Genomic DNA, 23,202 nt, shown 5'->3' with positions numbered 1-23,202 from the left:
TGTCTCAGTCTTTATGAGCTCCATTTTTGCATCTGCTATGGGCAGTGCACTTGTGATCATGTCCACGTAGGCATTCACTTTTTCATCCATTGTGGTGTTTGCGGGCTCACTTGGGTCAACAGCTCTGGACAACGTGTCTGCTGTATACATCAGCTTACCCGGTGTGTACGCAACATTCAGTGTATAGCGTTGCAGCCTGATCATCATTCTTTGTATTCTAAGCGGACAGCTATTCAGTGGCTTTTGGAACAATGCAATCAAGGGCTTATGGTCAGTCTCTACACTGATTGCTTGTCCTGCCACAAACTGGTGAAATCTTTCACAGGCGTATGTGATGCTGAGCAGCTCCTTTTCTATTTGAGCATATCGCGTCTCCGCGTCTGTCATTGAGCGCGATGCATATGCAATAGGTTGCCAGTAGTCATATTGTTGCAGAAGAACGGCACCGAGCCCACTCTGTGATGCATCTGATGATATCTTGATGGGTCTCGCTGGGTCATAAAACCTCAGAACTGGTTCCTCTGTGAGCAGTTTCTTTAGATCGCTCCATGACTTCTCATACTCATGATTCCATTCCCATTCTATGTTCTTTTCAGTTAGTCTTCTCAGTGGCGCTATTTTTTCTGAGAGGTTGGATATGAATTTACCCATGTAGTTGATCATTCCATTAAACCTCTGCACGTCCTTTTTGCATTGTGGCCTTGGCATATTCTCAATGGCGGACACCTTTCTGGGATCTGGTCTGATGCCCTCACTGCTAAGGATATCTCCCACGAATGTCAGTTCTGTCACCCCGAGCTGGCATTTCTCTCTATTCAGCTTCAGGTTTGTTTTCCTTGTTGCTTCCAGCACTTTTTTCAGTCTCTCGTCATGCTCAGTTCTCGTGGTTCCCCATACTATGATGTCATCCATTGATGTATCAACTCCCTCCAGGTGCTCATAGATCATATGGATAGTCTTGTGATACACTTCAGGAGCTGAGGCAATGCCAAATGGTAACCTTAGGAATCTGTATCTGCCAAATGGAGTGTTGAACGTGCACAGTCTTGAACTTGCTTCGTCCAGCTTCATCTGCCAAAATCCTGAGGACGCATCTAACTTGCTGAAATATTTTGCATTTGCAAACTGTGCCATGATTTCCTCACGTGTAGGAAGCTTGAAGTGCTCTCGCTTTATTGCTCTGTTTAGATCTCTTGGATCCAGGCAAATTCTGAGCTTTCCATTCTTTTTGTCCACTACGACGAGGGAACTCACCCACTCAGTTGGCTCATCTATCTTCTGAATCACGTTCAGGCTTTCCATCCTGTCCAACTCTGCCTTCAGTTGCTTTTGAAGAGCAAACGGAACTTTTCTGCATGGATGTATGACCGGTGTCATACTTTTATCTACTCTGATCGTGTGTTCTCCTGGAATGCAGCCTAGACCCTTAAATAGGTCTTTGTACCCTTTCATGAGTTCATCATAGACTGTCTCTCCTTCGCTTTCCACAATGAGGACTCTCTTTACCAGGTTCAGTCTCTCACAGGCTTTTAACCCTAGTATGGCTTGCACATCCTTTGGCACCACGATTAATGCTAGCGTGTGCTCTCTGTCCTTTTGTGTTACTTTGACAATGCATTTTCCTTTCACTGGTATATCAGTACCTGAGTATCCGGTCACTTTCACTTGTATTCCATGTAACTTTGGTCTGGGTCTAATTCTCTTAAAATCGGTCTCTGATATCACATTAACCTGTGCACCAGTATCCAATTTAAATGGAATGTGTATGTCGTTCACTTTTAGTGTCAACATCCAGTCTCTTTCTTCTCTTTTGTTTTCAGACACAACATCTACATAGAATTCCTCTACGTCGCTTTCATCTACTGCATGGACCTTGCTTTGTTGCACTTGGTTCCTGCAGCAACGGGCATAATGGTTGTTCTTGTTGCAACTATTGCAAGTTATACCATATGCTGGACACTTTCTTGGTGGATGCTGTGTACCGCATCGAATACATGACTTCCGATTGTCCCTTTCATTTTCGTATGCTGGCCACGTCTCTTTTTTCACATTGGCGCTCTCTTTGTTAAACGGTTTGTATCCGTTCTTTCTCACTGCATCCACGTTGCAGCTACTGTCACTGAACAGCTCCTTTGCCTGCAACTTCACAGTCTCTGTAACCCTACACAGTGCTATGGCTTTTCCCAGGTCTGGATCTTGCTCTCTTAGCAGTCTTTCCCTTAGACCATTATCTCGAATACTACACACCAGTCTGTCTTTTATCAGCGAGTCTGTCAGTCCCCCAAATTCACACGATTTGCTCCGGTTTCTCAGTTCAGTCACATACTGATCAATAGTCTCGCCGATTTTCTGTACACATGTGAAAAATTTGTGCCTTTCAAAGGTCACGTTGCATTTAGGTATGCAGTAGGCCTCAAACTGTTCCATTATTTTATCTAGCTTCATTTTGTCTCCATCAACAGCGAATGTGAAGTTATTATACACCTCCAGCGCTTCATCACCCACGACATGCAAGAACAGTAACGATTTCTGTTTATTACTTTTCTTGTCAGCTCCGATTGCCGCTAAATACAACTCTAAACATTGTTTGAACCTTCTCCAATTTTCAGCCACATTACCTGTTAATTGAAGCGTCTCCGGTGGGTGTAAACCTTCCATTTTTCACTTCGTTAGCTATTCTCTAATGGTAAGCAACGATGTTCTCTTTTGGCTTGCTAATTTGTGGAGAGCTGATTTAACTTCAGTTTTTTTTTCTTCCTCTCTTTCAGCCACTTCTGACATCATGTATTGATTTCTTTTTGGGTTCAATAAAGACTCATTTCTGAAAGAGAATGTTGTTTAATCTAAAGTCTTGTTCAAGACTTTCTACAGCTTTTTACAGAACACACTATGCTGTGATGCATCTAGAATGAAACTGAAAGTAAAACTCCTCTGGACTGCTTGTCTCTCACATGACCTCTGCTGGTCAGGCACAAGTAATCAAAAACACAGACAAATATGCTGTAAGGCATAAGTAATCAAACACAGACAAATATCATCACTATTTGCTGATATCATTACAGTGAGGTGGACAATTTGCTTTAATGCCTTTGTTAACCTCCTGCTAAGAGCTACACAACATCAGTCGACTTGTTCTTCAATTCTTCTTATTGGGGATAAGCCTCGCCTGGACTTTTTTTTAAATACGTTTATGGGATGTGGGCGTCGCTGTCAAGGCCAGCTTTTATTGCCCATTCCTAATTGCCCTTGAGAAGGTGATGGTGAGCCGCCTTCTTGAACCGCTGCAGTCCGTGGGGTGAAGGTACTCCCACAGTGCTGTTAGGGAGGGAGTTCCAGGATTTTGGCCCAGCGACAATGAAGGATCGGCGATATACTTCTAAATCAGGATGGTGTGTGACTTGGAGGGGAACTTGGAGGTGGTGGCGTTCCCATGCACCTGCTGCCCTTGTCCTTCTAGGTGGAAGAGGTCGCGGGTTTGAGAGGTGCTGCCGAAGAAGCCTTGGCGAGTTGCTGCAGTGCATCTTGTAGATGGTACACACTGCAGCCACGGTACGCCGGTGGTGGAGGGAATGAATGTTTAAGTTGGTGGATGGGGTGCCAATCAAACGGGTTGCTTTGTCCTGGATGGTGTCGAACTTCTTGAGTGTTGTTGGAGATGCACTCATCCAGGCAAGTGGAGATTATTCCATCACACTCCTTACTTGTGCCTTGTAGATGGTGGAAAGGCTTTGGGGAGTCAGGAGGTGAGACACTTGCTGCAGAATACCTAGCCTCTGACCTGCTCTTGTTGCCACAGTATTTATGTGGCTGGTCCAGTTATGTTTCTGGTGACCCCCAGGATGTTGATGGTGGGGGATTCAGCGATGTTAATGCCGTTGAATGTCATGGGGAGGTGGTTAGACTCTCGCTTGTTGGAGATAGTCATTGTCTGGCACTTCTGTGGCGCGAATGTTACCTGCCACTTATCAGCCCAAGCCGGAACATCGTCCAGGTCTTGTTGCATGCGGGCATGGACTGCTTCATTATCTGAGGAGTTGTGCATGGCGCTGAAAACTGTGCAGTTATCAGCGAACATCCCCATTTCTGACCTTATGTTGGAGGGAAGGTCATTGATTAAGCAGCTGAAGATGGTTGGGCCTAGGACACTGCCCTGAGGAACACCTGCAGTGATGTCCTGGAGCTGTTATGACTGACCTTCAACCACCACAACCACCTTCTTTTGTGCTAGATATGATTCCAGCCAGTGGAGCGTTTCCTCCCCGATTCCCTTGACTTCAGTTTTACTGGGGCTCCTTGATGCCACACTCGGTCAAATGCTGCCTTGCTCTCAAGGGCAGTCACTCTCACCTCACCTCTGGAATTCAGCTCCTTTGTCCATGTTTGGACCAAGGCTGTAATGAGGTTGGGAGCTTGCTGCAAATTGAAATTCCTCTGCATCTGACTGCATTGTTCCTCATCATCTGCACTGCCTCATGTTTTGTTATCAGCTGCAAGCTTGGAGATTTTGAATATTGTACCCATGCCCCAGTCATTAATCTATTAATCGTAACCATGGTAACCAAGGTTGACCCCCCACACATTATCTTTCAAGCTTCAAATGTTGTTATTTATGAGTATCTTTATTCCCTGTTTTCAAGTCACCTACCTAACATCAGATTTTACCCCTTTTAGAAACCACTAATCACTAATGTGGAACTTCATCAAAAGCCTGCTGATAATCCAAGGATGTAACTGCTTCATTTTTCCTGTTCAACGTGTCTGTAATGTCTTCAAAAATACCAGCAGGTTAGTTACACATGACCTTCATGTCCTGTACCCAAACTGATTGTTCTTTAACACATTACGTTTCCGAATGTTCACCTGACAGTTCTTTCAATGTTGTTTCAAATATTTTCCTCGCAACTAAGCTTACTGGTTTATAGTTTGCATCAGTTTTATTTTTTGTTCTCGCCCTGTTTTCTGTCCCCCAAAAGGGGAGGGAAATTCATAATTACTTTTTGTTTGAATAATCAGATATTGCTTGCTATGGCCTTGTTAATAAGTTTTCAGCAGAAGTTGTGTAATTTTGACACTGGAGGAAATTAAAATGGCCATGTAGCAATTAGCTCACCCACTGGGTTGGGATTAAGCCAATGATGGAGCATCTAAACTCTGACAGACCATCTGTTCAACAGGGATTTTGTTGCAATTGTTATAACAGCGGACTCAGTGATGGTGTGAGAGAAGACCGGGCTTGCAGGCTCAATTGGAGACTAAACACCCACCCTGCTGGCTCCCATTGTGGCTTATGTTGTACTGGATTCAATGGGGCCTTACTCAGATGAACAACCTCCACCACGGGCAATTCCAGCAGAGAAGCAATAAACTTTTTTAAAGCCCACATGATACAAGCAAACTACAGACATTGGTTTTAAAGCTTGGACCCCGATTTATTACACAAGTACCCGGGATATGATGGGAGTCGACCAATGCTGCAAATCCCAGAGCTCTCTCATTCTGGTTGTTAGCATCCAATGGGAAGGTAATGTACTGGTTCGCTCTGACAAGTAGGACACTGGTGACCTGCTTGATGCAGCTGTGCACTACAGATTGGAAGAGGTGGGTAGCAGCCTGGAAGAAGCCTGTGGTGAGAAAGTTAAGGGTGTTGGTGACTTTGACAGCCATTGGCAAAACATGGTCCCCGGTCCAGCAGGTAGCAGGTTCTGCTACAACAGGCTGCATAAGTCAGTGACAGCTTCCTTCTGCACTGCTCTTTAGAAGTACCCAAGACAGTAACTCTTGACCTATAGATCCTGAGGGCTGGGAGAGGCTTCCTATGAGCAGCTCCCATCAACTACTGCCTTCTAACAGGCCCATCTGCTGCTGGTCCTGGTTCTTCAGGCTGCTGCTTATGCTGCTCCTCTTCCGTCAACTGTTCATCCATGCAAAGGAGTGATAGAAACATAGAAACATAGAAGATAGGAGCAGGGGTAGGCCATTCAGCCCCTCGAGTTTGTTCCACCATTTAATGAGATCATGGCTGACCATCCAAATTCCGTACCCTGTCACTGCTTTCTCCCCATATCCCTTGATCCCTTTAGCCTTAAGAAATATATCTAACTCCTTCTTGAATATATTTAATGAATTGGCCTCAACTGCCTTCTGTGGTAGACAATTCCACAGGTTCACCACTCTCTGGGTGAAGAAATTCCTCCTCATCTCAGTCCTAAATGGCTTACCCCTTATCCTTAGACTGTGACCCCTGGTTCTGGACTCCCCTGCCATCGGGAACATCCTTTCCTGCATCTAGTCTGTCTAGTCCTGTTAGAATTTTATAAGTTTCAATGAGATCCCCTCTCATTCTTCTAAACTCCAGCGAATACAAGCCCAATCGACCCTGTTAAGTCCGTGAATGATTGAGACACGGACCAGCAGGAGTGAAAACAAACAAGTCTTTACTGGTGGAAGTCAATAGTGAAACTAACAAACAGAGGCTCTCTAGCGCCTTTTATATAGGGGTGGTCACTGCTGGTACTGCAGTCTGAGACCAGTTATTCTCTTAAAGGTACATACACGACAATTCCTCCCCTTTTAGATAAACAGTACATAACATTCATTTAACAACTAAATGATAACGAATTACAATCACAATTACTGTTGCTAGATACATTGGTTAAGTTTAGCAATTATAACTTCAGTCTTGGAGGAGGCTTCCTGATTCTGTCTGGATAACGCCTCTTTGGGGTATCAGGTTCTTCTGGCAATGTTGCTTCGGGATCAATGTCTTTGTTTGGTTCATCTGCTTCCAATATTACCTGTTCTGCGGTAGCTGCAATTGGAACGTCAATTTCATTACCAGGTGTATCAGATTGTGGTGTGGAGTTGACGTTTTCCAGTGACTTTAGAATCTGGTCAGCATGGCGTCTTACAATGCTCTCCCCAACGTCCACGGTATACATGAGAGGTCCTTGTCATGTACAAATCGTTCCTGGCTGCCATTTCTCAGTGCGGTAGTCCCGGGCCAAAACTGGTTGACCTATCTTAAAACTTCTGGTCGGCCTTCCATTCATATTCTGAAACTGCCTGTTCTCCACATCTCTTCGGACGTTTGGCTTAACCAAATCCAAGCGGCATCGTAGTCTTCGATTGAAGAACATCATGGCTGGGGTTTGGTTGGTAACCGCATGTGTCGCATTCCGGTAGGCAAACAAGAAGTTGTCCACCTTGTGTTGTAGGGTATATCTTCATTACACATTGCCTTGATAGCCTTACATAGATACATAGATACATAGAAGATAGGAGCAGGAGTAGGCCATTCGGCCCTTCGTGCCTGCTCCGCCATTTAATGAGATCATGGCTGATCCTTTAATTCAGTATCCCGTCCCCGCCTTCTCTCCGTAACCCTTAACCCCTTTTGCCCGTAGAAATATATCTAATTCCCTCTTAAATATATTTAATGAGCTGGCGTACACTGCCCTCTGTGGCAATGAGTTCCACAGGTTCACCACTCTCTGAGTGAAGAAATTCCCCCTCATCTCTGTCCTAAATGGTTTAGCCCTTATCCTTAAATTATGTCCTCTAGTTCTGTTCTCACCCGCCAAGGGAAACATTCCTTCTGCATCCAGTCTGTCTAGACCTGTCAGAATTTTATACACTTCTATGAGGTCCCCTCTCAATCTTCTAAACTCCAGTGTGTACATCCCTAAACTACATAGTCTCTCCTCATAGGTCATTCCCGCCATTCCTGGTATCAGCCTGGTGAATCGCCGCTGCACCCCCTCCATGGCAAGAACATCCTTCCTCAGATGAGGCGACCAAAACTGTACACAGTACTCGAGGTGTGGTCTCACCAGTGCCCTGTACAGCTGCAGCAAGGTATCCCTGTTCCTGTATTCTAACCCTTTTGCTATGAAGGCCAGCATACCGTTTGCCTTCTTGACCGCCTGTTGCACCTGCATGCTCGCCTTCAGTGACTGGTGTACAAGAACACCCAGGTCTCTCTGTACTTCCCCCTCTCCCAATCTATTGCTATTTAAATAATAATTTGCCCTCCCGTTCCTGCACCCAAGGTGGATAACTTCGCACTTGTCCACATTATAGTGCATCTGCCATTTATCCGCCCAATCGCCCAGTCTGTCCAAATCGCTCTGGAGCTTCCTGGTCTCTTCCTCTGAGCCCACCCCACCTCCTAGTTTAGTGTCGTCTGCAAATTTGGAAATGCTGCATCCGACTCCCTGATCCAGGTCATTAATGTAAATTGTGAACAGCTGGGGGCCCAGGACAGATCCCTGTGGTACCCCACTTGTTACTGCCTGCCATTCAGAAAATGAGCCGTTTATTCCAACTCTCTGTTTTCTATCTGACAGCCAGTTCCCTATCCACGCCAAAACTTTCCCCTTTATCCCATGAGCCTCAATTTTCCATGCTAATCTTTTATGTGGGACCTTATCGAAGGCCTTTTGGAAGTCCAGGTACACCACATCTACTGGCTCTCCCCCATCTATTCTACCAGTTACTCCCTCAAAAAATTCCAATAGATTAGTCAAGCACGATTTACCCTTTGTAAATCCATGTTGACTCTGTCCTATCCTGTCCCCATTTGCTAAGTGCTCCGCTATTTCATCCTTAATGATGGACTCCAGCATTTTGCCCACAACTGATGTAAGGCTTACAGGTCTGTAATTACCTGCTTTTTCCCTACCCCCCTTTTTGAATAGTGGGGTAACGTTAGCTACCCTCCAATCCATCGGCACTGTTCCCGAGTCTAATGAATTCTGAAAAATCATCCTTAGTGCATCCGCTATCTCTAGGGCCACCTCCTTCAGTACCCTAGGATGCATGTTATCAGGCCCTGGGGATTTCTTGAATGTTTGGACAAACCTCTCGGCCAATCCATTAGTGGCTGGATGACATGGGGCAGATGAGTAATGCTTAACGTCATTGTTCTTTAAGAACCTCCGGAACTCTTCAGACACAAACTGTGGTCCATTGTCAGAGCAAATCTGTTCAGGCAGCCCATTCCTGGTGAATATGGTTCGCAAAACTGTGATAGTTTTTTCCGTGGTGGGTGAGGACATTTTTATTACCTCTGGCCACTTTGAATGTGCATCCACCGCAATGAAAAACATCGAGTACATGAAGGGACCAGCAAAATCAATGTGCACCCATTGCCATGGAGATGAGGGCCACTCCCATGGATGCAGAGGAGCTTGTGGTGGGGCGTTTTGGACCTTCTGGCATCCTGCACAGCTCTTGGTCAGCTCTTCGATTTCTCTATCGATGCCCGGCCACCACACAAACGCTCTGGCTAAGTTCTTCATTTTTACCCCACCCAGATGACCCTCATGAAGCTCATTGAGTACTCTATCCGTCAACTTAGGTGGAATTACAACTCTGGATCCACACATCAAGGTTCCTCTGCACACTGACAGCTGTTCTCTTCTCGGCGAAAATGCTGGCAGCAGTGGTTCGCCATGTGCTGGCCATCCCTTCACCGTTAAATCATAGACCCGTGACAGTGTCGGGTCATTCCGTGTTTCCTTTTCTATGTTTGCATTCGTCACAGGGAGACATTCGACTATGGTCGAGTGGAATAACTCCATTGGATCCACTGCAAGGTCTTCTTCTTCCACCGTCGGCAACGGTAGGCGTGACAATCCATCAGCATTTCCATGCTGTTTAGTTCCTTTGTACTTGATGTCATATTGGTGTGCCCCTAGGAAAAGGGACCATCTCTGCAGCAGTTGTGCCGTCATTATCGGTACGCCCTTCTGAGGGTTGAAAATGGAGACAAGAGGTTGATGATCGGTTAGTAGAGTAAATTTTTGACCGTGCAGATAGTGATTGAACTTCTTCACCCCCCACACTAGGCTGAGGGCCTTTCAGTCAATCTGGGTGTAGTTACGCTCGGCAGAAGTTAACGAGCGTGACGCAAAAGCTATCGGCCTCTCTAAACCATCAAGGAATTTATGTGACAGTACCGCCCCAATGCCGTAGGGAGACGCATCACACGCCAGCCTGATTGGCAGTGCTGGGTTGTAGTGAGCCAATACTTCCCTTGAAGTGATTAATTCCTTACTCTTCTGAAAAGCACGCTTACAATCATCGCTCCATTTCCATGCCACTCCTGTTCGTAGCAGGGCGTTCAGTGGGTGCAAAATTGTCGACAAATTCGACAAAAACTTATGATAGTAATTCACCAACCCAAGGAATGACCTCAGTTGCGACACATTTTCAGGTGCTGGGGCCTTAACAACCGCTTCAATTTTGTCAGGGGACTTATGTTACCCCTCTTCATCAATCATGTGGCCACAATACGATATCTGTTTCTTAAAAAATTCGCACTTGGGGCGGTTGGCTCGCAGCCCATGTTCCCGTAGTCTAGTGAACACCTGTTCTAGGTTGTTAAGGTGTTCACTGTCATCTTCACCTGTTACAAGGATGCCGTCCAAGTAACACTGAGTCCCCGGAATCCCTTGCAGGACTTGTTCCATCGCTCTTTGCCATATCGCCGGAGCCGATGCTACTCCGAATACCAATCGATGATACTGGTAAAGACCTTTGTGAGTGTTTATCGTGAGATACTTCCTAGAGGACTCTTCAACCTCCATCTGCAAATATGCTTGTGCTAGGTCAATTTTTGTAAAACGCTTCCCTCCAGACAGTGAGGCGAAGATGTCTTCTATCCTTGGAAGAGGATATTGTACTGTGTGAAGGACAGGGTTCACCGTCACCTTGAAATCCCCACAGATGCGAATCTTCCTTGGCTCTCCGGACTTATTGCTTAACGTTTTCTTCATGACAGGAACGATGGGTGTCGCCCACTCGCTCCAGTCAAACTTAGACAACACGCCCGCCTTCTCCAGATTCTCCAGCTCTGCCTCGATGGCTGGGCGCATTGCATATGGTACCGGTCTTGCTTTGAAAAACTTGGGAACTGCATTCTCTTCTATTTTTATCGAGGCAGTTACGCCTTTAAGTGTGCCCAGTTCTTGTTGAAATACCTCTTTGGCATTAGCTAAGATTGTTGACAATCGTCCAGGAGTGACGTCTTCACCTTTTTTACCGTCCACCGTCATTGCATGAATGGAATGCCAATCTAAGCTTATCTTCCTGATCCATTCCCGTCCCAATAACGGTGGTCCACCATTTGGCAGTATGTAGAGATACAATTTCCGTATTTTCTTGCCATTGTATTCGACAGGCACCCTTATTTTTCCTCTGGGATATACTTTTTGCCCCGTATACGTCGTCAAGACGATGGCTGTCTCTCTCAAGGGTATGTGTGAAAATAGCCGCTCGTAGTCTCGTCGATTCATGACGGTTAGCGCTGATCCTGTATCCAATTCCATTTTAACTTGGGACCCTGCTATCGTGAGGGTGACCCAAATGGTTCGGTGATCCTCTTTTGCGATTACATTGTGAAGTTTGAGACAGCTTAGTCTCCTGTTCCCGGATTCACTATCGCTCATCTGGTCTTCGGAACTACTGTCCGTCATCTTTTGTACTTTCTTGTACGGTTCCTTAGTAGCCTTTTTGTTGTCGCTGGTCTTCTTCCCAGACCTGCAAACTCGTGCAATGTGTCCAATCTTCCCGCATTGTCTGCATATTTTGTCTTTGGACCAGCAGTCCTTCTGGTCATGGTTTGTTCTGCCGCAGCGATAACATTTTGCAAATCCCCGTGTCATTTCATGGGTGCCGTATTCCTGTGGTTTTTGTTGAATTTCTGCAGCTCCCCTGGCTGCTGCTTCATACAATACTGCCACGCTGAAAGCCTTATCTAGCGTCAGCTCTTTTTCTGAGAGTAACTTCTTCTGTGTTCCTTCACTCAGGAGTCCACAGACAAATTTGTCCCGTAGGGTATCTGCCAGTCCTGCTCCGAACTGGCAGTGCTTTGATAGCTTGCGTAGTTACGTAAGATACTCAGCATTGCTCTCATCTTTGTGCTGAGTTCTCCTGTGGAATTTAAATCTTTCTGCTATCAACAGCGGTGCAGGGTTTAAGTGTTCCTGTAGGACAGCAACAATTTCATTAAAACTCTTCGCCTTCGGTTTGGCTGGAGTAATCAGGTCCCGCAATAGGCCGTACGTTCTAGCGCCCATTAAGTTTAGCAATATCGATGCCTTTTTCCCCTCCGCTATTTCGTTTGCCTCGAAATATACCTCGACTCTTTCCACATACGTTGTCCAGTCCTCTAATGTATTATCAAAAGCAGTGATACAGCCAGTCTTCGGCATCTTGCAAATCTAAAATGGCGCCTCCCGTGCTTTGCCTTCTTCCCCGATTTAACAAAATGGCGGCTCCTGCGCTTTGCCTTCTTCCCCACTGTTGTTAGTGCTGCTCTCCACGGTTTCTTGCGCGTTAAATATTGATTCTTTTTCTTTTATTATTTTCCCGTCGTGGAGCGGACCCTCTGGGACACTTCTCTCCCTCTTCTTAGGTCTGTACGCTGCCCGGCTTCGAAGCACCGGCCGTGCCCTGCGTGCTCCACCCTCTCTCGCTCTCTTTGCTTCCCGGCTCGCTGCCCGGCCCCCTTGAAAAGCCACCCGATCGAGCTTCAGCCCGCCGCAGCCCAGGAAGGATCAGAGCACTACCTGCCACCAGCCCGACTAGCTGGGAAACCACAGACTGGTGAACCGAACCTGGCTCTTGACAGTCTCTCCTGCAAGTTTTCAAACCGATGATTGACGGTCGACGCCCGTTTCTCGAGTTTCTTTGGACTCAATTTTTTTTTTCTTTCTTCTGAGATCCGACCTTCAACAACGTCGTCTGAGGTGCTGCCGAGTTGCAGGTAAGTTTGTTTCTTACTCGTCGCCAGTGTTAAGTCCGTGAATGATTGAGACACGGACCAGCAGGAGTGAAAACAAACAAGTCTTTACTGGTGGAAGTCAATAGCAAAACTAACAAACAGAGGCTCTCTTGCGCCTTTTATACAGGGGTGGTCACTGCCGGTACTGCAGTCTGAGACCAGTTATTCTCTTAAAGGTACATACACAACAGACCCAATCTCTCCTCATATGTCATTCCGGCCATCCCAGGTATCAGTCTGGTGAACCTTTGCTGCACTCCCTCCATGGCAAGAACATCCTTCCTTAAATAAGGTGACCAAAACTGCACACAGTACTCAAGGTGTGGTCTCACCAAGGCCTTGTACAACTGCAGCAAGACATACTTGCTCCTGTACTCAAATCCTTTCGCTATGAAGGCCAACATACCAGTTGCCTTCTTAACCGCCTGCTGCACCTGCATGGTTACCTTCAGCGACTGGTGCACAAGAACACCCAGGTCTCGTTGCACTTCCCCTTTTCCCAATATATTGCCATTCAGATAATAATCTGCCTTCCTGTTTTTGCCACCAAAGTGGATAACCTCGCATTTATCCACATTATACTGCATCTGCCATGCATCTGCCCAATCACCCAACCTGTCCAAATCATACTGGAGTTTCTCGGCATCCTCCTCACAGCACACACGCCCACCCAGCTTTGTGTCGTCTGCAAACTTGAAGATATTACATCTAGTTCCCTTGTCTAGATCATTAATATATATTGTGAATAGCTGGGGTTGTAGCACCGATCCCTGCGGTACCCCACTAGTCACTGCCTGCCACTCGGAAAAATACCCATTTATTCCAACTCTTTGCTTCCTGTCTGCCAACCAGTTCTCTATCCAAGTCAGTACCTTACCCTAATCCCATGTGCTTTAACTTTGCATGCTAATCTCCTAACAGACTCCATGATCAGCAGTGAGTGCATAGTGAGGAGAGGTAAGGGGGAAAGTATAAAAAAGAAGCAAACTAGAAGCTCAGAACTGCCTTGGAAATGCACTACTCATAACAGCTACACAAATGATCAATGTTCCTGTTGTTGAGTGCCCCTTTAAATTTGGCTTGCAGTCATACCAATCAGTTTGTAATGCCAATCTCGCTAGCTTTTATTATCAGGTGTTCCAATAGGTGGGACTCTGGCCCACCCTAGCAGAAATGATAATTAGGGTGGTCACAAGAACTTTAAACTAGTAAGTTTGGGGTGGGCAGGGCTCAGGTGGAAAATAAGAACATAAGAACATAAGAATTAGGAGCAGGAGTAGACCATACAGCCCTTGAGCCTGCTCCGCCATTCAATAAGATCATGGCTGATCTTCGACCTCAACTCCATTTTCCCACCTGATCCCCATATCCCTTGATTCCCTTAGAGTCCAAAAATCTATCTATTTCAGTCTTGAATATACTCAACTACTCAGCATTCACAGCCCTTTGGGGTAGAGAATTCCAAAGATTCACTACCCTCTTGGTGAAGGAATTACTCCTCATCTCAGTCTTAAATGGCTGACCTCTTATCCTGAGACTATGTAATAATAATAATAATAATAATATAATAATCAACTTTATTGTCATTGTCAGTGCACAGGTGCAGTACAACGAAATGTAGGCTTGTGGCTCCTGAGAGTGTACATTTAGATTAAGACATTTAAACATTCAACATTCATTTGGCTTGTAATACATTAACATAAACATAATAAAGTGCATTGACAGATGTGCAGGCTTTAGAGTTTATTTGTGGAGTTCAGTAGGATGACAGCCCTGGGAAAGAAGCTGTTCCTAAATCTGGTCATTCGGGTGCGAATGCATCTGTAGCGTCTCCCAGATGGCAGGGGGGCGAACAGACTGTGGCTGGGGTGGGTAGGGTCTTTGATGATGGTCCGTGACCTCCGTAAACAGCGTTTCTGGTATATGTGCTCTATTGTCGGTAGCCGGGTGCCGGTAATGCATTGGGCAGTTTTGACTTCCCGCTGCAGGGCTTTCCGGTCGTAGCTACAGCTGCCATACCATACTGTGATACAGTTCGTCAGGATGCTCTCTATTGTGCAGCGGTAAAAGTTAGAGAGGATCAGGGGTGACAGGTTACATCCCTTCAGCCTCCTTAGGAAATATAGGCGCTGCTGGGCCTTCTTCACCAGAGAGGAGGTATTGAGGGACCAGGAGAGGTCTTCCGTAATGTGGACTCCGAGGAGCGTAAAGCTGTCCACCCTTTCCACCACAGCCCCATGGATGTGGATGGGGGTGTGACTTCCGCCTTTAGACTTCCTGAAGTCCACAATGATTTCTTTGGTTTTCATGATGTTAAGGGCCAGGTTGTTATCGGCGCACCACTTCACGAGATGCTGGACCTCCTCTCTGTAGGCTGATTCATCGTTGTTGGTGATCTGGCCTACCACCGTGGTATCATCCACAAATTTGATGATGGTGTTGGAACCATGAACAGCCACACAGTCGTGGGTGAAGAGGGAGTAGAGGAGGGGGCTCAGCACACATCCTTGTGGGGCCCCCGTGTTCAGGGTCGCGGGGGGGAGGTGTGGTTACCTAATTCGACAGACTGGGGTCTGTTTGTTAGGAAGTCCAGGGTCCAGTTGCAGAGGGAAGTGTTCAGGCCAAGAGTGTGGAGTTTGGTGGCCAGCTTGTTGGGGATGCTGAGCTGTAGCCTATGAACAGCATTCTGATGTAGGTCTCTTTACCGTCTAAGTGATTCAGTGCAGAGTGTAGAGCAGTTGTGATTGCATCCTCCGTTGATCTGTTTGCACGATAGGCAAACTGGTGTTGGTCAAGAGAGGTGGGAACACTGGCTTTGATGTGAGCCAGGACCAGTCTCTCGAAACACTTCATTATGATGGGTGTGAGTGCGACAGGTCGATAGTCGTTCAGACACGTCACAGCCGTTTGCTTTGGCACAGGAATAATGGTAGCGGTCTTGACGCATGTAGGGACTACTGCCTGGGCCAATGACAGATTGAAGATGGCGGTGAAGACATCAGCCAGCTGATCAGCACATTCCTTGAGTACCCGTCCAGGGAGGCCCCCTGGTTCTAGAATCTCCAGCCAGGGGAAACAACCTCTCAGCATCTACCCTGTCAATCTCCCTCAGAATCTTATATGTTTCAATGAGATCTCCTCTCATTCTTCTGAACTCTAGAGAGTATAGGCTCATTCTACTAAACCTCTCCTCATAGGACAACCCTCTCATCCCAGGGATCAATCTTTGGAATCAAAACACAATTTCTGAGTTTGCAGATGATGGCAAGTTGGAGGAGGTGGTAAGTGCTGAGGAGGACTGCAGCAGGTTACAGAAGGACATCGATAGACTTGCAGAATGGGCATATAATTGGTGGTTGAATTTTGGCACGGATGGATGTGGGGTGTTGCATTTTGGTAGGAGAGGTGGGGAGGTTACATTAATTGGAAAATAAGAATCTAAATGGGGTGGAAGAGCAAAGGAATCTCGGAGTACAAATACACGGGTCGCTGAAAGTAGTGATGCAGGTTAGCAGGGCCATAGGAAGGGTGGGCCAAGCACTGTAGTTTATTTCTGGAGGAGTGCAGTTGAAAAGTGGTGAAGTTGTGCTGAGTTTATAACGAACCTTGGTTAGACCACACTTGGAGTACTGCGTACAATTCTGGTCACCATATTATAAAAAAGGATATAGAAGCACTGGAGAGGGTGCAAAAAAGATTTACAAGAATGATACCAGAAATGAGAGGACATAATTATCAGGAAAGAATGAACAGGCTGGGTCTCTTTTCGCTTGAAAAGAGAAGGCTGAGGGTTGACCTAATAGAGGTCTGTAAAATTATGAAAGGTTTTGGTAGAGTAGATACAGAGAGAGTGTTTCCACTTGTGGGGAAGAGCATAACTAGAGGCCATCAATATAAGATAGTCACCAAGAAATCAAATGGGGAATTCAGAAGAAATTTCTTTACCCAGAGAGTTGTGAGAATGTGGAACTCGCTACCACAGGGAGTGGTTGAAGCAAATAGTATAGATGCACTTAAGGGGCGGTCAGATAAGCATATGAGGGAGAAGGGAATAGAGGGTTATGCTGATAGAGTTAGATGAGAAAACACGGGAGGAGGCTCGACTGGAGCATAAACGCCGGCATGGACTGGGTGGGCCGAATGGCCTGTTTCTATTCTGTATATCCTATGTAATGTCATATAAACAATAAATTAATTTTTCCAAATCCAGAAATGGCTGTGTCAGTGAATCAGCCTGCAAAAACACACAGCTCCATTTAATTTCCTACAGCTTGCTGCTCTCTTGAGCTGGATTCACTTCCTTGGCCATCATTTGACTAGAAACATAGAAACATAGAAAAATAGGAGCAGGAGTGGGCCATTCACCCTTCGAACCTGCTCCGCCATTCAATATGATTATGGATGATCCTCTGTCTCAATACCATATTCCCGCTCTCTCCCCATACCCCTTGATGCCGTTTGTGTCTAGAAATCTATCTATCTCCTTCTTAAATATATTCAGTGACTTGGCCTCCACAGCCTTCTGTGGTAGAGAATTCCGCAGGTTCACCACCCTCTGAGTGAAGAAATTTCTCCTCATCTCAGTCCTAAATGCCCTACCCCATATCCTGAGATTGTGACCCCTCGTTCTAGACCCCCCAGCCAGGGGAAACATCCTCCCTGCATCCAGTCTGTCTAGACCTATCAGAATTTTATATGTTTCAATGAGATCCCCTCTTATTCTTCTATACTCTAGTGAATACAGGCCTAGTCGACCCAATATCTCCTCATACGTCAGTCCTGCCATCCCAGGAATCAGTCCGGTGAACCTTCGCTGCACTCCCTCTATGGCAAGTATATCCTTTCTTAGGTAAGGAGACCAAAACTGCACACAGTACTCCAGGTGTGGTCTCACCAAGGCCCTGTATAACTGTAGTCAGACATCCTTACTCCTGTACTCAAATCCTCTTGCAATGAAGGCCAACATACCATTTGCCTTCCTAACTGCTTGCTGCACCTACATGTTTGCTTTCAGTGACTGGTATACAAGGACACCCAGGTCCCTTTGTACATCAACATTTCCCAATCTATCACCATTTAAATAATACTCTGCCTTTCTGCATTTCCTACCGAAGTGAATAACTTCATATTTATCCACATTATACTGCATTTGCCATGTATTTGCCCACTCACTCAACTTGTCCAAATCACCTTGAAGCCTCTTTACATCCTCCTCAGAACTCACAATCCCACCTAGTTTTGAGTCATCAGCAAACTTGGAAATATTACTTTTGGTTCCCTTATCCAAATCATTGATATATATTGTGAATAGCTGAGGCCCAAGTGCTGATCCCTGTGGTACCCCACTAGTCACCGCCTGCCACCCCGAAAAAGACCCATTTATTTCTACTCTCTGTTTCCTGTCTGTTAACCAATTTTCAATCCATGCCAGTATATTACCCCCAATCCCATATGTTTTAATTTTGCACACTAACCTCTTATGTGGGACTTTATCAAAGGCCTTCTGGAAATCCAAATACACCACATCCACTGGTTCTCCCTTATCTATTCTACCAGTTACATCCTCAAAAAGCTCCAGTAGGTTTGTCAAACACAATTTCCCTTTCATAAATCCATGTTGACTTTGTCTAATCCCGTTGATATTTTCTAAGTGTCCTGTTATCACAACCTTTGTAATAGACTCTAGCATTTTCCCTACTACTGATGTTTGGCTAACAGGTGTATAGTTCCCTGTTTTCTCTCTCCCTCCTTTTTTAAATAGTGGGGTTACATTTGCCACCCTACAGTCTGCAGGAACTGTTCCATAATCTATAGAATTTTGAAAGATGACAACCAATGCATCCACTATTTCCATGGTGTAGGGGGTGGTGGGTGGCACGTGCGCCCAGTCAGTTATGCCCCTGACTGCCTGTGAGCGGTTCGAATCGCTCCCACATCCCTGGGTTCTAGGTACAGGCGGTGATACAGAAAGACTCAAGTAGACAGGTGGTTTGGTGTAAGAAAACCAAGATTTTGTTAAAACAGAAAATGAAAACACAGTCTTATGAGAAAATTGCTGGTAGAGAAACAATTACAGGCATATAACACTATAACTATACTTATACAGGGAATGGGGAACACACGACATATCGAGGGAAATAACAACTACTTTAACAATCCCCTTATCCTTATCCCACCCCTATACCTAACTAGATTAAGCTATGAGGGGCCAGGAATTCATGCTCACCAATCCAAAGCAAAACCTGTTGTTTTAGCAATCATGATTTTGAGGCCTGGGCTGCTGTCCTTTGGGGTACTCCATTGCCACGTGGTCTCAGGGCACAGTGCTGGAGCTGCTGCTGCGACACACCTTTCTTCTCTTCAGCCACCGTCGTTGTCTCGTCACGATGGGTTCTCTTCTTCTCCCTCGGGCGGTCGTCGGAGGTAACGTTGCGTCAATGAGACAATTAGCAGTCTTTACTGCTTAGATTTTACTACCCAACCTTAGAACGCCAACATATTCGTCATGGCATGGACACCTGCGTTTATATGCAGTGTTCAACAAGAGGCTTGCCCCCAAGTGCCAGCTTAATTGTAGGGTTCGCCCAACCAACTTAGTCTCACTGACCTCAGATACTTTCTTCCCCGAGCGTCAGCTTATAACTCGGCGCTCGGGTTTTTTAATTAATACGTCTTCTGCTGCCCTTCTCTGCTCTTGTCGGGTCTACCTTACTCTTCGTCTCAGTTCGCCTTGCCTCGTTTCCTCTGCCCTCTCTCATGGCCCGGGTGTCCTGGGTGACTTTGGACTCGGGTCTCGTTCCCCTCCCCTGCTGTTGGTATGGATGTCCTTGGTTGCAACTTAATGCGGGGAGCGAGAAGAGAACCCGCCACGAGGCCGGGGCTCGAGTGCGAGCGGCGGTAGCCCAAGGCCCGACGAGAGTCAAGAGACAAGACAAGAGACCACAGTCAAGAGAGCGATTGGTAATAAGGGCCTACAGTTATACTCCTTTCGATGGCCCCTTATCTGCGCACCAAATCAGGTTAGTCCATTGTTTCAATTTTGGCAGGCTGTTTTAAATGATTGTACCAATCTAAAATAACTGTTTTTAGATGGCTGTTTATCGCATCTAATGGCCTGAAGTCCGGGCTGTATTGTCATTAATGCATTCTAATCGGCCTGTCCAGCCTTGATGGCTTCCTTAAGCTGTTTCTGATTATTTATGCGGATAAACTAATGGCCTCCTGTTTAGGTCTAACTGGGTTGATCTGTTCCAATTTGACGAAAATGCATATTCAATTGTTTGCTTAGCTGTCTGGCCCTCCAAACACAAAAGTCCTTTTCACAGAAATGCATTTTAAGTTTCGATTTCCCAAAGCTACTTGTTCTGAGCTGCAGAGTTCAGGCTTTTAAAATCTTATAGGCTTTTGGTCACGAGGTACGGATGTCATCTTTTGGGTACCCTTTTAAAATTGTCCATAGGGTCCCTTTTATTAATAACCTTGGGAGAATGTGGAAATTTTGTGAATCCTACAATGGCTACCTCTTTTAGTACTCTGGGATGCGGATTAGCAGGTCCTGGGGATTTATCAGCTTTCAGTCCCATTAATTTCTCCAGCACTATTTTTTTTACTAATACTAATTTCCTTTAATTCCTCCTTCTCACTAGACCCTTGATTCCATAGCATTTCTGGAAAGTTATCTGTGTCCTCTACCGTGAAGGCAGAACCAAAGTATTTGTTTAATTGCTTTACCATTTCCTTGTTCCCCATTATAAATTCTCCCGATTCTGACATTTGTCTTCACTAATCTTTTTTTTTTTACATACTTAGTATGTAGACTAGTTAGCTGTTAAGTCTCTTGAGAGGCTTGAAGTAAACTTATGACAGTTATGTCCTTACTGGGCAGGTTTTTATCTGGTGCAGCTCACAAAATCCTACTGAATTAATTCACCCAGCACTAAGCTGCAGTAATTACTATTCACTGCTGTTTAAGTGAAAAGCAATGACAAGGTTAACACCACGATTTCTAAAAAAAAGAAAATAGCTCCCAATATGGCATATCAGGATATGTAAAAAAGTCAGTGTAGCTTCTGCAGCCTGGAGTGTGTGCACCCTTTGCACTACCAGATTAATACCAAATATACCTAGAGTAACTGATTATTGCGCGTACACGCCTGAAACATTAACTTGTCTTCTTTCTTTTCAGAGACTGACTGACCTGCTGTATTATTCCAGCATTTACTGGGCTCATGTCGTCAAAAGGGAGGGAATTCCCGCCCTAGGAATCTCCTCGGTTCCATCCTTTCTAATGCCAAACGACCTGGATGCTAAGGTGAACCCAGCATACAAATATGCTCAGCTACAGAAGTGGGGTCCACATGGGAATCCTGCCTTGGACCCCCACCAGCTGCATTTTGAAAATCACCCTGTTATAAAGCGAGCTGATTGGGCATCAGTTAAAGAAACAATTCCTTTACTGGTGGCACTGACACATCAGTGAGTGACTTTTCCCAGTCCCTCTTCTCGTTAATGCCCAAGATGCATCTATACTGCACAGACACCCATGGGTTCCATGCAAATGAGGCAATATCCCCCTGACCTTGGATACTCGAGTGGAGTCAGGATCAGAGGTCATTGCCACTTGCTCCACCGCACTTCAACCAACAGGGTGGGCCCAAGGATTTCAGGATATCTTTGCAATAATATATAATATTCTTGCAGGTGATTCTCCCTGGTACATAGCACAATATGCAGCATAATAGTTACAGAAACTTCCCTTCTTCCAGGACCTATAAGACTTTTGCTCATCCCTATGTAAAGGATGTATGTTTTTTTTAAGTTAAACACACCATGAACGCTCATTAGAACTCAGATACCATGTTATCTATTTTGAGAAGTTGCAGGAGGGCCCTTGCTTCCTCTCAAACATGAATCTCTAGTGACAGTGACAAGATTGTTAATCCCTGATAATTTCACCGGATCTTGGTTAAATGTTTTATGAACACAGGTCAGTTACTGTACCCCATTTGATAATATTGTAAAGTAATATACAGTACAAGTGCAGTCTCCGTATGCCTTTTCTACTCTCCAGGTTAGAAACCAGTCTGCTCCTTATAGTCTCTGTGAATTATATCAGCCTTTGATGTTCCACCTACACATTCCACCATACCATCTAGCTATGTTCTTTTTGGCTGGCCTCTTGATCCATCATCATTAACCTTTCCAGATAGTAAGAGCCTCAATATCTTTCCTTTTGACTCCTGAATAATATGCCTACAATATGTCATTGCTCATTATAATCAGTGACATCACTTCTATTTTTCTTTGGTTTAAGGACCCTCTCATTTGTCATCCTTCTTGTCCAGCTAATTTTCCATGTATGTCAGCAACTAAAGCACCCACAGTCTCCTTCTTACTTCAGTGTGCAAAGTAATAGTTGTGTTTTATGAAGACACCCAAATGGCCAGAAAATCATTTTGTGTATCCAGTCATTCCAATTGAGCAAACCATGTACAATTTATTGGGAACGAAATAGGTATTATAATGAGAATACCCATTAAGTAGTGTGCACCTGGATGTAGGTGTATTTGAAAACAGTTTATAACAACACATTCATTAGGGACAGGTGAGTAAAATGATGTCATATTAGGCCCACAATTGTTGCAGGGCTATAATCTGGGGTAGAACTTAGATCCACTGGGCTTCACCCATTGAAGAAGAGGAAAGAGCTTTCACTCTGAGGGGTGTATCTGGGAATTCTGCCCAGAACCCCCCTGATAGTCCCAGTGGCATCTACGTTTGCTGAGAGCAGGTCTAGGTCCCATTGTGAACCTGAAGTGGAGCTTAAAGTGAGGAAGACGTATGTCGACCAATTCTAGAAAATCCAACTACCATGGGAAAAGGGGTAAACAGTGCACTCCTGAGACTTCAGTAAAAACATCCAGCTGCACTTTTTTTGGCTCGATCCAAGCTTTGGGTGCCCCCTTTCGGCAATGTGCCACTACGAGTTCTGCCTCCTCAGCCGGTTGGGCGCTTCTGTTGCCTTGTTACATGCATGAATGCCCACACCGTATATTCAAGTGAGCCAATCCCCAGGATATGTGATGGGTTCAGCAGATGCTCGCAATGACGGGAGAAAGCCTCACCCCACCCACATCCACCCCTCAATCTAGATTGTGGGACTTTTAGGCTAGGAATTTGCCTATGTCCAGTCAGTTAATATATAAAATACATCATATTTGCCATATCATAATGGCCTCACAAGCATTTATGACTTAAGAATTGTACCTATTTGAAAGAAATACCTAAATTATTTAAAACATTTTATAAATTTGATACAATAAATAGCCTATGTTGGTGAAAAAATTATTAAAGAATTACCATATGTATTTTTTTCACACTGCGTTTAGTAACAGTGCACAGGCTGAATATTAGCA

Source organism: Somniosus microcephalus, chromosome 5, assembly GCF_052327205.1.
Source record: "Somniosus microcephalus isolate GS21.2 chromosome 5, FLI_Smic_1.0, whole genome shotgun sequence".
Taxonomy (NCBI): domain Eukaryota; kingdom Metazoa; phylum Chordata; class Chondrichthyes; order Squaliformes; family Somniosidae; genus Somniosus; species Somniosus microcephalus.
The sequence above is the reverse complement of the archived record's forward strand: the minus strand, read 5'-3'. Positions refer to the sequence as shown.